General features: G+C 33.6%; 1 protein-coding gene across 1 annotated transcript in view; it reads left to right on the forward strand.

Annotated features, from left to right (window-relative positions):
• Positions 1-310: 310 nt before the first annotated feature.
• Positions 311-16,438, forward strand: part of LOC128222098 (uncharacterized) — a 73,972-nt gene continuing 57,844 nt past the window's right edge. Inside the window, exon 1 of the mRNA XM_052930944.1 lies at positions 311-407. The gene's annotated coding sequence lies outside the window, so the exon portion shown is untranslated. The remainder of the gene's footprint in view (positions 408-16,438) is intronic.

The raw sequence follows: 16,438 nt of genomic DNA on the forward strand, positions 1-16,438 counted from the left end.
AGTACTTAGGTTAGAATTACAAATGCAGCCAAATAAAGTCATTTCAGTTTATTACAAGGTATTTGGTCGAATACTGATCAAGTCAGAATTTACAAACACAATCATAGTCTTAAATGTAAAATATAGTATACAAATCATTTTTTTTTTGTCTACTGGTAGATTTAAAGAAGCGCATATCGCTGATTTTGTCAGGGATGAAATATGATCTCGTTTCTTTGTGTAGACCTGTCAGGGATGAAATATGATCTCGCTTCTTTGTTTAGACTTGTGACGTTCAGTAATCGTATAAGGAAAACCCTAGAAGATCATTCACATGTGTGTGTGTGTGTGTGTGCAGCTTAAGACCAAGCAGTGATTCAATATTAGATTCAGTGCAAAATATGGACGGAACGGAACTTTATTCAAACGTAAGTAGTTTTACAGTCTTCTATGAATGTTTTTTCTTAATTTCCTTCCACAGAAAACTATCCTTTCACTTGATATGAACATAAATTATCATTTGTCTTAGCGAAGGAAAATATCATCCCTTTTACTCCTCGCACATAACACACGACGTTCAATTCTTTATAGCTTGCTATAGTTATGGTAGAACGATGCTAAGTACCGTGGTGATATGGTGATAAGTTGATACAATTCTAATCCGCGTTAAAAAACAAAAAAAACAAATTTGATCATAATTCACAAACTGTTTATTAGCTAGATAAAGGTGAAACATGGTATAGGTTATTAGTGAATGAATGACATTGAGATATAAGGCTATACACTAATAAAACCATTTTGCTTTTTTACTTTTTGCGAAATGCACAATAACTTTATCATTGAATTGAGATTATGACAATCATTGTGTGCATGTTATTCTAAATATGTAAATAGTTATTCCATTATATCACTTAGCTGAAAACGAACAATTTGTTTTATTGAACACAATTAATGACATGTCTTTTCTAACTACCGTCCTTCCGGTGTCGTAATTATACCATAGACACCCTGCGCATTAGGATTTGAGAAAGCAGCTCTCTGATAGTAGTCACCCTGTCTTTTTTCCGTCAATCGTCGCACATATACCAAAGATATGCGGCGTCATAAGGACTTGTTTAAGCGGCTCCCCTGTAACTTTTATCTCATACTCATGACGTCATGTCTTTATAAATCTTTAAAGCATTGCAGGAATTTGTACTATTTATCATTTCTATACAAATATCGAATGCCTTATAGAATAAATAAAGGCACAGTATAACTTCCGCTCATCAATAATTTGAACAATTTTAACATTTGAGCCGTAACATCAATAACGCTGTTTATGATAGTGTTGTTGTTGTTCCGGAACTTATTTAGAATATTATCTTTACATACACACATCTCGTCACGACGTAAACGTTGTACTTGTAATTGTAATATTCTACCAGTGCCGCACCACTTACAAACATGTTTTTAATTGAACATTCGTGATAATAAATACGTTAAAAAACACAATTCAATAAACATAGTGTGTGCATGATATTGACATAGGTAGCATTATGACAATATGCACATTTATAGAAAAACAGTTTCTCTTCCATATAATTGCCATTTATTCCCAAAACCATTTTACGTAACGATACGTTCAAGTATTAAAGACAGTTAAAACATACAATCTAAGTATTTTAACTGTAATATGGTCTTTTCCTGCAACATTACACCAACAAGAGTTGTGTTTGACAAAAATTGCTTTTCGAAAGAAGGTTTTTATTAAAAACAATATATTTCTCCTTGCAGCATGTTTTAAGAGTTAGGGTAAGGTAACCGTTTGGGCAAAAAAAGCTTTTTAGTGTTCAACAACCGTCGTCGAATATTGTAATTATCGGTTAGTAATCGTTCTCTTTCTACTAAGTTGATCTCTGTTCCAAATAATTTGTTTTGGGTCCAAAAGTCAAATGCATTTGAAGAAGCAGTCTTTAAAATACTTACGATTTCATTAGAACATTGTTTACATGTGCTTCCTCTTGTAACGCAGAAGGCAAATTGAAATCAGTTTAAAGAGGACTTAAACCAAATACCTTCATATGTGGTAAAAACCCGACCGAGGCATTTTATCTATTCCTATATCTTGTATTCATCTCAATGACAATGGTAAACATCATTATGCTCTTCATTTGTATCTAGATCAACTGATCACAGAACGAAGGATCGATGTTATCACTCTGAAATAAGTTGTCGTCAAAATGTAAAAGGTTAAGGGTAGGGTGATGTTATTTAAAAATATTTGTCTCATGTTTAAAACTCCAAACAAACGACTTTGCATAACAAGTATTTGTTTCGCTGATTTGAATCGATACGATCTTTAAAAGCATGTTTAAATAAGTATTTATATTCCTTATTTCTCATAATTCTGCAGTGCGCCAATTGAAATATGTAGGTCAGTCCGTCCGCATAGAAAATGAATTCATAAAACAAATACAATCAATTAATATACCTGTATTTTAAATAGTAATCTATAATGAAAACGGATTAAAAAAAATCTACTTTAACAGATAATTAATTGCTAATAAAAATGTGACTTCTGCTTTCGGTATAATTAGTCTAATCTAAGCGCCTCACGATTAGCGCCTTAGTAATAAGTGTCCATTTGCTAAATGCAGTTCTATCATTTGCGATAAAAACGGACAGTGTAAGAGTAAGAAAATTACTTTCAAAAATATACATCAAAATGACGGTTCACGTTTTTAAAATGATCTAGTTAGATAACATTTCATGATTAACAATATTTATTCAGTTTGATATGATTGGATTTTTCCTAAAATTATGTTGTTGCATACATTTGTTTGGTTATGTAAGGGGTAGATTGAAATACACCTCACGTTACGGCGGCTAGCTGTTCTGTTTGGTTATGTAAGCGGTAGATTCAAATACACCTCACGTTACGGCGGCTAGCTGTTCTGTTTGGTTGTGTAAGCGGTAGATTCAAATACACCTCACGTTACAGCGGCTAGCTGTTCTGTTTGGTTATGTAAGCGGTAGATTCAAATACACCTCACGTTACAGCGGCTAGCTGTTCTGTTTGGTTGTTTAAGCGGTAGATTCAATTAGGACGTCAGACAATTTCCAATGTTTTAGTCAGTCACGTTACGGCGGCTAGCTGTTCTGTTTATGTGTAAGCGGTAGATTGAAATAGGACGACAGACAATTCCCAATGTTGTAGTCAGTCACGTTACGGCGGCTAGCTGTTATGCTTGGTTGTGTAGGCGGTAGATTCAAATAGGACGTCAAACAATTCCCAATGTTTTAGTCAGTCACGTTACGGCGGCTAGTTGTTCTGTTTGGTTGTATAAGCGGTAGATTCAAATATGACGTCAGACAATTCCCAATGTTTTAGTCAGTCACGTTACGGCGGCTAACTGTTTTGTTTGGTTGTATAAGCGGTAGATTCAAATAGGACGTTAAACAATCCTCAACGTTTTAGTCAGTCACGTTACGGCGGCTAGCTGTTCTGTTTGGTTGTGTAAGCGGTAGATTCAAATACACCTTTAAATATGATACCTTTCCATAGTATAACATTAGATGCAAGTTTGTGATATACCGTTTGACGTCTTTGATATTAATTCTCGTCCATAGTATCACATCTGATGCAGGAGTGTGACATACCGCTCTACGTCTTTGGTAATAATACTCGTCTATAGTATCACATCTGATGCAATGTTTTTGATATATCGCTATACGTCTTTGGCAATCTACTCGTCCAAAGTATGACATCTGATGCAAGAGTGTGAAATAGCGCTCTATGTCTTTGGTAATACTACTCGTCAATAGTATCACATCTAAAACAATGTTTTGGATATATCGCTATACGTCTTTGGTAATCTACTCGTCCAAAGTATCACATCTGATGCAAGAGTGTGACATACCGCTCTACGTCTTTGGTAATAATACTCGTCAATAGTATCACATCTGATGCAATGTTTTTGATATATCGCTATACGTCTTTGGTAATCTACTCGTCCAAAGTATCACATCTGATGCAATGTTTTTGATATCTCGCTATAGTCTTTGGTAATCTACTCGTCCAGTATCACATCTGGTGCAAGTCTGTGAGATAACGCTTTACGTCTTTGGTAATAATACTTGTCCACAATATCACATCTGATGCAAGTGTGTGATATATTGCTACACGTACTTGGTAATCTACTCGTACATAGAATCACATCTGAAATAAGTTTGATATGTATTATTATAAGTGTTTGGTAATAATACTCTTCCTCCTAATCACATCAGAAGCAAGTCTGTGACGTATCGCTATATATATTTCTCAATAATATATATCAGATGCAAGTTCATTAAACATCCTTGACATTAATACATGTCTCAAGTATCACACCAGATAAAAGTTTGCAATATTTATCGCGGTTCTTCGTTTGATTTGATACTCGTTCCAGGTATCATCAGCTGATTCAAGTTTGTGATAAATCGCTGTACGTCTTGAAAATAATAGCTTTATGATGCAAGTTTGTTAGATGTCTCTGGAAATGATAGCCATTAGATGCAAGTTTGTGATATGTCACTGTACTTCTTTGGAAATGATAGCCATTAGATGCAAGTTTGTGATTTATCACTGTACTTCTTCGGAAATGATAGCCATTAGATGCAAGTTTGTGAGTAATCACTGTACTTCTTCGGAAATGATAGCCATTAGATGCAAGTTTGTGATTTATCACTGTACTTCTTCGGAAATGATAGCCATTAGATGCAAGTTTGTGATTTATCACTGTACTTCTTCGGAAATGATAGCTATTAGATGTAAGTTTGTGAGTAATCGCACTACGTCTTTAAAAATAATAGCCATATGATGCAAGTATGTAAGATGTTACTGTACGTATTTGCAAATGCTAACCATTAGATGCAAGTTTGTGATGTGTCGTTGTACGTCTTCCGTAATAATAGCCATCTGCTGCACGAGTGTATCAACTGTATAACTCAGGTTTCAAGTGTTAACATCCTAATATGAGTATTGCCGATGGGTAGATGTCCTGTTTACATTTAAGTATTATATTTAACCTGTTGGATGTCTTGCTTTCTGTAATTGTTCGGTTTACTCAATGGCATTGTAATAAATGTCAGTATTTAGGTCTGAAAAACAAATTTAGCCAAAATACAGTAATTTATGTGCACTGCAAATTACTTGATCGAATATTGTTCAGGTATAAATGAGCAAAACACAATATTAACTTTCAACGGTGAACATAATAAATAAGTTATTTCATTGTTCTCCGTTCGCTGTAGATTTAAAGACAGCGCATAGCTAAGCTTTTGTTAGGGACGAAATAAGATATTACTTCTTTGTATAGGATTGTAGAGTTCATAATGCCGTTCATCAGGTAATTTCCAAGGGCAAATAACTCGTCCAATATGAAGTCACCTAATTAATGAGTATTTTATAAATCGATTAGTACGTATGCTACGATATTTTGATTAAAACCATAATATCAACCTTACAATATAATTGAAGCTTACAGTATTTCCTTTTTTCATTCATGTATTCTGCTTTTCTAGACTGGACTTGATAGTGACATTGCACAGACTCAGTTAAGCCAAATGCACTATACACACCGAGGAAGCATACCTTTTCATGATTATTGCACATATCGTCTAGAAAAGATATAAAAAATATATGTTTTCACCATTTTCGTCCATCACGTAGGTTTCAATATATATAATTGTTATACGAATAGGTTAAAGACAACTGCATAGCAAACCGTATACATTGGGTGAAGATTTTAATAGGCTAGTTATTTCAAATAACTTGTATTTAAAAACAGTTGAAAAGCAAAAACAATGAACGCCGAATTGAACAATTTATCGCATTACCGTATTGGAGTTAGTTTCGACAGACAAATGGTTAATTTTTTAAATTCCGTATTAAGGTGAGTTTTGACAGCCAAATGGTCAAATCCTTGTATTTCGTATTTGGAGAGTTGGATTGGCAAATGGTCAATTCCTTGAATTCTGTATTTGGGTGAGTTCCGTATTTGGCGAATTGAGTAGACAAATGGTCAATTCCTTGATATCCGTATTTGGCGAGTTGAGTAGACAAATGATCACTTCCTTGAAATCCGTATCAGTGTGAGTTCCGTATTTGGCGAGTTGAAGAGTCGAATGGTCAATTCCTTGAATTCAGTATTAGGGTTTGTTCCGTTTTTGGCGAGTTGAGTAGACACATGGTCAATTCCTTAAAATCCGTCAAATGCTTGATAGTTAATTACTGATATAAGAACAACCATGGAAGACCATTCACAGTTTATGTGTGTGAGGAATCAGAACAGACAATAATTTAATACTCAATTTAGTGGAACAGTTGGAAGGAACGGACTTTGTATCAAAAGTAAGTAAGTTTATACTCTGCTAGGTTTATCAGAAAACGATTTCCAATTACCAGCCCCTTTATTTCGCACTTATTTTCTCAATGTTGTCTTAAATGGTTAAATCAATGGATAATTGAATTAGTGTCATAACATACTTGGTGTTTATGTGTTTCGTTATATTACAGTAGTTATTACTTTCGTTTAGTTGAGCAGTGGCAGTTTCAATTGCATTACTGAACACACTTTAATACAGGCCACAACATTTAATAAACTTGATGAAGTATTAATCTAACCTTTCAGGAACTGTTTTGATCATTTATAAGTCTTTTTGTATCATTTGTCTCAGTATACTTAAGTAAATTGACATACTCAATGTCTGATTTCTTGTTCAGTGAAATTACTGCTCTGCTTTATTCAACTATTGCATTTGGTTTGCAGATGGCTAACATATGTCAAGAATTAACTTGTTTTCCTTAATCCATAGTACACAAACACGCAAACACGCAAGAACGCATACTCATACAAATAATCACAAACACCACGTAAAAATATGTACATCATTTATGTAAAATTCTTAGACATTCAGATGCATAACATATATGTATGACGATTTCACCAGAAGACATGCGGGCTCAACAGAAAACATATCTCCTATTGTAATCACACTGTCTACTATAAATAATGATTACCCAGTGTTTATGTTCCGACCGTCATTCCGTCGTTTGCACATATGCTTAAGATATACTGCGTCATCAGGACCCGTGATAGAGGTTCTCCCATAGTAACTACCCTGTCTATTTTTTCTGACCGCATATACAATTTCACAAGGACTTGCAACACCGGTTCTACCATAGTAACTATCCTGTCTATTTGTTCTTGTCGCTTATACGATTTCATTAGGACTTGCGACAGAGGTTCTCCCGTAGTAATTACCCAGTCTATTTGTCCTGAATGCATATACGATTTCATAAGGACTTGCGGTAGAGGTTTTCCCATAGTAATTAGTCTATCCCTTGTTTGCACATGTACAGATACATGCGTCGTGTTTTTTTTACTTGTGAAAAAGGCTATTCTATAGTAAATAGCCTGTGTATTGGTTTTGTCCTTCCATCCGACGTTGGCACATATACAAAGACATGCGGCGTACAAAGGACTATAGACAACGGCCTCCCTATAGTAATTACACTTTATATTTGTTTCGTCCGTCTACCATCTTCCGCGCATGTACATAAACATGCGGAATCATTCGGACTTGTGAAAGAAACTATCCTTTAGTAATTAGCCTGTCTATTTGTCCCGTCCGTCCATCCGTTGTTTGCACATTTGGTACAGACATGGGTCGTAATACGGACTTGTGAACGAGATTTCTATAGTAATATGCCTGTTTGCTCTGTCCGTCCATCCGTCGTTTGCAAATATTTTTAAGACACGGGACGTCATTTCGAAATTGTGAACTCGGCACTCCTGTAGTAATAACCCTGTTATTGCAGGTACTTACAAACTTATGTACCAGATATGTGATAAAGACACTGTAATAATTTAAATGGTGTTATTATGCGACATTCCCTGTCATTACATTGAATGCAGGTTAGTGATAGATGCTAAACGTCCTTGGCAGTAATTACAATCTGATGCATGTTTGCAGCAAAGAGAAACTTTAGGGATAAATGTTTTTAACCCAATATAAGTGGTGTATGTCCTTATTGCATTTAAGTATAGTATTAAACGTATTGGATTTGTCGTTGTCTGAAATTGATCAACTGCCTCAAAGTCATTTTAATAAACGTTCAAGTTATATGATCGAATCTTCTTCAAATCCAAATAAAGACCCCACAAAAAGATTGATCTGAAATAGAGACAAACAATATACAAATTATTCCATTGATCTTTGTCCTACAGTTGATTTAAAGAGGCGCATACCGTAGCATTTGTAATATAGGATGAAATATGATACCTCTCCTTTGTTTTTGGTTTTGAAGTTTAGTACTCATGTAAGGAAAACCGTAAAAGACTATTGAAATATTGTGCGTGGACTAAGAAATAACAATAATTTAACATTTCTAATTAATTTCTATTTGGCGAGTATGGAAGGGACGGATTTTGTTTAAAAATGAAGTATTTTACACTATTTTACGATATTTGTTGATTATCTATTCCAATTAATAACGATTTTATCAATTATTAACATACTTTGAACTTTAACTTTTGATTTGTTTAATAGCGCAGCTTGTTAACATCCTATTTATGTTATATTGTATTTGTACTGCTAGAAGTATAGAATTAAGACGCTAAGCATCTAGGCGATATGATAATGTTGAGATACAGTGCTAATTAATATTGAAAATAAAGACGAAATGGTAAATAATTTAAGAAATAAACAATAAATCTCATTTGTGTTGTGGCAATTGATAGCTTATGAAATAGATGTTAAGGAGTGCCATTACAAAAAAAAACCAGTTGTGCTGAGGCACTGGATTCTGTACGTGTATGTAGTAGGTGTAAAACAATGCCGGAATCACTCAACATCGGAGTTTGAATATCTATTTATACCGTTGTTAAATAAAACCTAAACCAAATAATAAAACTTATAAAAGTATATACTAATCTTATTACTAATAACACAGAATACAATGACAATGCACAGTGATCGGTATATGTATCAAGGGTGACTTCGTGGTTAAATACACACAGCATTCTAAGAGATATGAGTAATAAACTTACCAGGCACGTCTAAATAATGATTATATATGAAGGAACTTAAATATTTCATCTCCAAGATAAGAGCGAATATTAAATAATTGAGTAACAACTGTCACAATTGCAGTCTTGACTTGCGTCTATGACGATTCAGAATTGAATTATTTATGTGTTAATGTAAATAAGGGTGTGTGCAATGAAGCGGGGAAAAGGAAAAAATACAAATAAACAATAAAAATAACAAATCAATCACTCTCATAAATATTGACAAACTCGCATAACCAGTATTTACGCTCTGACGCACTCGGACATCGACGGACATTGACGGACATAGAAGCAAAGAGGAGAATAACCACGTAGCACGACACTAAACACGACGAGACAAAAAACAACAAGGCAAAATACGATAGAGAACTGTACCAAACACACAAACTGATAAAATACTGAAATATGCACCTTGCTACATGTAAATGACTGACAGTGAGATATATGACCATATCACTACAAAACTAACACAGGCTATGTTGTGGTGTGACGCTGGATTATGAGTGAATGACTGACAGTGAGATATATGGCCGTTACACCTAGGCTAGTGCGGTGGTGATACACTGGAAAGCTAATGAGTGACTGACTGAAAGTTTAACCGGTTAGCGCAGTGGTTAGCGCACTCGCTTCTCATCTAGGTGACCCGGGTCCGATTCTCGGCCTGGTCGCATGTGGGTTTGGTATGAGGTCACCAAGCCGGACAAATGGGTTTCCTCCGGGTACACGGGTTTTTCTGGACAACACAATACAACACTCTCGCGTGAAAATCGTGCCAACGAGAGTGATAAATATTATGTTGTAATAACTTGTTTTGCAATCGTTGCACAATACATAAGTTTATGCTGAAAGTGAGATATAAGGCCATATTATTATAAAGCTACCTTAGGCTACGTTGTGGTGTGACTGGTCTCATGAATATGTAAGATTTTAAAAATAAATATAATATGTCCTTATGTTTAAATCGACACTAAACCTTTATAAGTCTAGACATGTGGTAAAAAGCCGACAGAGGCATTTTGTCTCTTTGCGTATCTAGTACTCTTTTCAATTACAATGTTTACAATTATAATGTTAATCAATAATATCTAGACCGGTGGATCGTAGCCCAACGGATTAACGGTATTGCTATGCCATGAGTAATCGACAATATATAAAACTATCAAAGCAAAACATGTGCATCATGTTTAAAACTTAAAATAAACAATTCTTGAAACCATTATAAATTTCGGTGACTTATATTGAAAAGTTCATTGTACTATCTTAAAATAAAAGTTGTATACTTTTCCTTGGAACTTGAAAAAACAACAACTTCAAACACTTAATTCCTTAATTGATGACAATGTAATTATTTCATCGAATAGAACATAAATATATGTACTTATTTTTCAAAATATTTAAATGATTGCATTTTAATTTCAAGATTGTTTCAGAAAACACGTCGTTCTTAGTAAGCTGCTAAAGTGCTGCTCTCGTATACAAGTTACAAACTTATTAAAGTTGAAGATTAATAATTGGACAATACTACACTCGGTGACATTTTAGCAAAACTATTTTCAAAAACGTCTTTGTATTAAGCTTAGGGCAATGAAATCATATATTTATGATGATAATCTTACCCCTTTGAAGTTTGTTTACGAATGAACAAGTATTATTGCGAAACCCAATGCAAATTAGCATTCAGCCGAAAATGACAAGCACTTGAATTTATCTGATTTAAACTCTTTACAACTGCCATTGACATGTTTGATAATTGAAATATGCTCAACATATTTTAAATAGTTTACAATCTGCATGTTATGGTTTGATATATAATTTAGTTCGTATTTATTTATTTAGCTAGCTTTAGAGAAGCTGCTCGTTAATGCCATCTACATACAACAACTGATACACACACTAAATTGTCAATTAGATAAGGCTGTTAAAATTTAGATCAAATACGTGAATTAACAAAAAAGTACTTCGCAAAAAACTTAATATTGTGTATTTTACGTAGAATCAAGGTTAATTGATTTCATAGTTTCTTTGATACATTTCAATTTGAATCTTGCAACTGATATACAAAGTAATTTTAAAAAAAAATAAACTAAAACTCTATTTATGAATTCCCTTTTTAATGAAATCTAATTCTGACCGGCAATTTCCTTACATCATTTTAAATGCATTTTTTATATAAAATTATGACCAAGAAATACTAAAAGTTTGTTGAAATCCGCTCGCCTATACAAACAACATACGCAAAACCACAGCGTGGCATACTCCCCACTCGCTTATACAAACCCTCTTTATGAAATCCCTCGCATGCCAATAGATACATACATGCTCAATGTGGAAACTCACCGCTTACCCATACATAAATGAACCCTTAATATGGAATACTAATTCTCCACACAACGTTCCATTCTTCGAGCAAACGAACACTGAACAACAACGTGGGGTACTCCCTGCTCTTATGTTCATTTAAGTGGAAAGAGCTATCTCTTCCTATACAAAATGTATACGAGGTGCAATAAAGAAGTTCCCGGACTGCCTTTGTACTGTTGTCATTTTTGGGATTTGAAAAAATAAAATAGCATCAAACTAAAGCAGAAAATATTCTGTACATATATTAACTTTTAATCACACATAAAACAATCATTTTTACATAGCAAATAAACATAACACACACTGTACGGATCATTTCGTACGGAAATGACATACTGTTGACGTTTACTAATGAAATTACGTCAATGTAGGCTCTTGTATGCTAGACAATGTGTTTCAAAGTATATTGCCTGTGCCAATTTACCCACTTATTAAAAACCCCTTTTCGCAGTTGCTTCATAACCGCCGACCTGACGCCAATTTTCATTTATTCTGTCGATTCAAATCTGCCACCTCGTAAGTCGGCCTTTAATCTTTGAAATATATAGTAGTCCAAAGGCGCTAGGTCGACATTATAAGTCGGATTATGCAGTCTTTTATACCCGAAAAATCTATTGTTAGTAATGAGTCTTCAGCTAGAAGTGCACGAGCGTTGTCTTGAGGAAATATTAAATTTCGCAGTCCGGACACTCAATGAGTTCGTGACACTCTACACGTCTTAAATGTCACAAACATATTTTAACTCAACGTGAACCCAATTTATATCATAAGAAATGCCTGGAATCAATTATAAATAAACAATTATCAATATGTGTGTATTCCCATGAATAAATCCGACACATCAGCTATTTGGTCGATCGATTTTCGCCGCTCTACTGAAATGACACGTTGCAATTTGTCGAAACTGCCACTTTCCTGTTCCGTTATTGTTAGTAATGTCGTGTGACCGTCCCGGAAATGCTTGTGCCAATTCAATACGAGTTTCCGGGAACATTTACGTAAACCATCTACCAGATTTATAAATTTCCATGCGTCCTTTGGTGTCATTCCCCCTCTCGCAGAGTAGTTAATGATTCTTCGTTGCTCCGTTCGCTCGGATGACGTTGACGTTTCTTCACCGGCGATATCTTCCATGGCTTCAGACAATGCATACTAATTCAATAATTTTCAAGCGATGATTGTTTCGGACGTGTGTTTAGAAATGACGTTAGTGAGACGTCATGTAAATTTACATGATACAACGGCGCGAAAATTTTGCAAATCTAGCGATAATAACAAGGAAAACAATTTCGTAATCGTTAATAATTCAAAGCGATCCGTAGCGTAGGTTATATACTACAATGAACATGTTTTTCTAATAAATGGATCCTATGTAATTTATTCTCCTATAAAATGTTAAAATGTTGTTAGGATTTATGTGTGACAAGTATCGTCATAGTCAGAGGTCAAAAGTGTGCAATATATAACCAGTCCGGGAACTTTTTGACTGCACCTCGTACGAGTACATGTGGGTTTAACCACACTCCTTTAGAAACGAATTATTTTTTATACACATTTTATTGTCATGTGTATCCAATCAGGATGGAAATATTAGCAAGGGTTGCTTAGTATCTGCAGGGTTCCAGAGGGTCGCATAGAAACCAGTGAAGTACTAGTTGTCCCTAGTTTCACACTGATGCAAGTTTTTAATGTATCGCTATACGTTTTTTGTTTCAATTCTTGCCCATAGTATCAAATTGATGCAAGGGTGTGATGTTTTGTATTACTACTCGTCCCCAGTGTCACAGAGATGCAAGTTTGTGATTTAGTGCTCTAAGTCTTTGGTAATAATACTTGTACATAGTATCGCACTGATGCAAGTTTTCGATAAAACGCATTTGTCGATTTGTTCCGTCCGTCCATCCGTCGTTTGCACATGTACAAGAATACGCGGCGTCATTAGGACTTATGAAACAGGCTCTCCTATATTTCTTACCATGTAGATTTGTTCCGTCCATCTATCCGTGATATGTGACGTCATGAGGACTTGAGAAAGCGGATACCAAATAGTAATTTTCCTATCTGTTTGTTTCTTCCGTCCATGCGTGGTTTACACATATTCCAAAATCACACGCCTTCATTAGGACTTGAGAAAGCGGATCTTCTATAGTAATAACCCTGTATGTTAGTCCGTCCGGCCATATGTCGTAGGCTAATATATGTTTTAAATCGTCCTGCTTTTAATTTTCTAAAACGTCTTAGGCATAACCAAATTAAGTATATTATTGCATTTAGTTAAACAGCTTGTAAATAATTAAATTATTTAAGAAAGGATCATAATTTCTGTCAGAAACAATACAAGAAAACAACAGAAATATAATACTAAATTTGGCTGAGTAAATTGGCTACAAGAGTCAATTTAAAGTAAAACAAACATATGATAAGCTTTTTATGAAAAAGCAGCAATAAATCCACCAAAGTAGCATATGAAACGACACTTAGTATAACCTGACAGTAAATACGATCATGAAAGTATCAAAACAAAGCAAGAAAGAAATCAAACACTTTAATGTATAGACAAAACGAAAATAAACATCAGGAATAAAACTAAGGAGCGAATGAAAAAAGTGACAACAAATGAAAGGCGGATAATTTTATATTGTAAAGCTACCAAGAATTGTCTCCCTTGATAATTTTAAATTCTTAATCAACATTTGTTTATTTATTCTCACACAACTTAACATTTGAAAAATAGTTTAAACCCATATTACTGTCAGAAAAAATACTTTATTGTAACTTAACACGTACCTATGACATTATTTGTTAATTTATATTTTAAACATTGTTACAAGTTATTTTAGAAGCACCGTATTGTTCTATTGTGGTATCGTACATCATATCTATACAAATATCGAGTGCCTTATAAACAATATAAAGGTACAGTATAACTTCCGTTTAACATTGTCATTTATACAAAAATACAGCCTACTTCTGATGCCTCTAAAATCATTTTGAAAATGTGTTAAAAGGCTAACATCATCTGCCGTACTCAGTAATCGAGGATCAACACTGTTCACATACATGCTATTTTTAAGCTCACACAAAATAGGAGCACATTTTTCTTTATATGCAATGACATTTAAGGCCTTATATCATTAACATTATATATTGCCAACTATATATAACATGCTACAAGGTCGCTATGCTTGATTGCAACGGTAGTCGCTTTCGCCCATATGTTGTGTATTTTCAGACAAATAATTGTCTTTACATTTGATCCATTTTGTCACGAGGCGAACGTTGTACTTTTAACATTTGCCAGTACTGCGCCTCTCGTAAACATATTTTAAGTCGATTTTTCGTTTTGATATATGTGTTGGTATTTTCTCCGACATAACATCAAGCCTATTTTTATTTAACACAAAATGTAAAAGCATTTCGAAAAAAAATCTTAATCTCATTATAGAATGTACTGAATACTTCAAAAGTTTTTCGAAAGGTTTCTAAGGGTTCTTCGCTCAATTGTTGGAGCTTCGGGTTATCACTATTTTACTTTAAATACGAACATTTATTTTTTTGGAGTTTAAACCATTAGTTTGCATCTGTTAGTCATAAGCTTTTTTTTATCTTGAGTCTTTTAAACTTTTTAAGAATATGTTATACCTACCCTTTTTATAACAGGTAAGTTCAGGCAAGTTCGATTGATTGTGAAATATTTTTGAGTCATAATGAACACTGCAAACGAAAGCTTTTGTATAACAAGTAGTACCTGTTTCGGTGATATAAGTGACAAGATATTTGTACTATTTCAAAACATACTTAATTAAGTACTTATCTTGTGGGTCATGGCTCTGCGGCCCTTCTATTGAAGAATGTAGGCCAGTCGTTCTGCATATTTAACGTATGAGATCGCGAAACAAATGCTATCATTAATACTTCTATTGAAACAAAGAAGGTCTGCTTAAACGGATATTTCATTGTAAATGCAAATTTATCTACGATGTATAAAGTACTCGATCATATGCATAGCAGATAATTCAAATCTGTGTTGTTTACTTTTCATCAGAACATGAACAATTAAAACAAAACTTTCATGAAATATAATGTTTGAATAGATGGCATTGCTATAATGTATAATACTATAATTAATTCACTTATTGGAGGAAAAACACGAATGAAAATTGAAATATACTTTAATTGTAATACTGAATGTATACTTTTCAAAAACCATCAATGTGGTTTTGGTACCGAAATTTGATTCTAACTAACTAATGAAAGGAAAGACAAATTTGAAATTGGTTGATGGTTTGTGTACATATTTGTTAAACCAAAATCCCGTTGTCTTAATGTTACCTTAAGTTGTAGTTATAATATTTCAGACAAAAACATATATTGACATATTTTTTTGCTTTAAGCTGATTGCACAGGAACAAGTCCACAGTCCAAACACAGTGATCATACGTTTAAACATACATTTGTGTTGATAAACTTATTCATTCGATTTTGTTTGGTTATTTTAATAAATTCAATACGTTTATAATTAATTCGTAAGCTACAGTACTTGTTATTACTTTTTGTATTACTAGCTTTACAAATGGTACTCGTTAGGGCCATCCGAATTATATGACTGAAACATAAACCCAATGGGTACTTTGTTTTGGCTGATATAATTAAGACTAAAATATTAAATTTTCCAAGCCCATAATTAGCAAAATACTTTGTAGTATGTATTTCATGTAGAATAAAGGTAATTTAAAAAAAAAACTCATTTTGTTACATATTTTCCAATAAAATCTGAACAAAAAATATTTTGGAATTCGGAACTACAATTTAGCATAATTAAAAACAATATCTAAAATTGGAATTTCTCAGAGAAAACTTTGTAGTATGTATTTCATGTAGAATCAAGGTAATTTTAAAATTTCTTCTCATTTTGATATATATTTTCCAATAAAATCTGAACAAAAAATGTTTTGGAATTCTGAACTACAATTTAGCATATATATTTTTTTTTTCTAAAATCG

Source organism: Mya arenaria, chromosome 16, assembly GCF_026914265.1.
Source record: "Mya arenaria isolate MELC-2E11 chromosome 16, ASM2691426v1".
NCBI classification, from domain to species: domain Eukaryota; kingdom Metazoa; phylum Mollusca; class Bivalvia; order Myida; family Myidae; genus Mya; species Mya arenaria.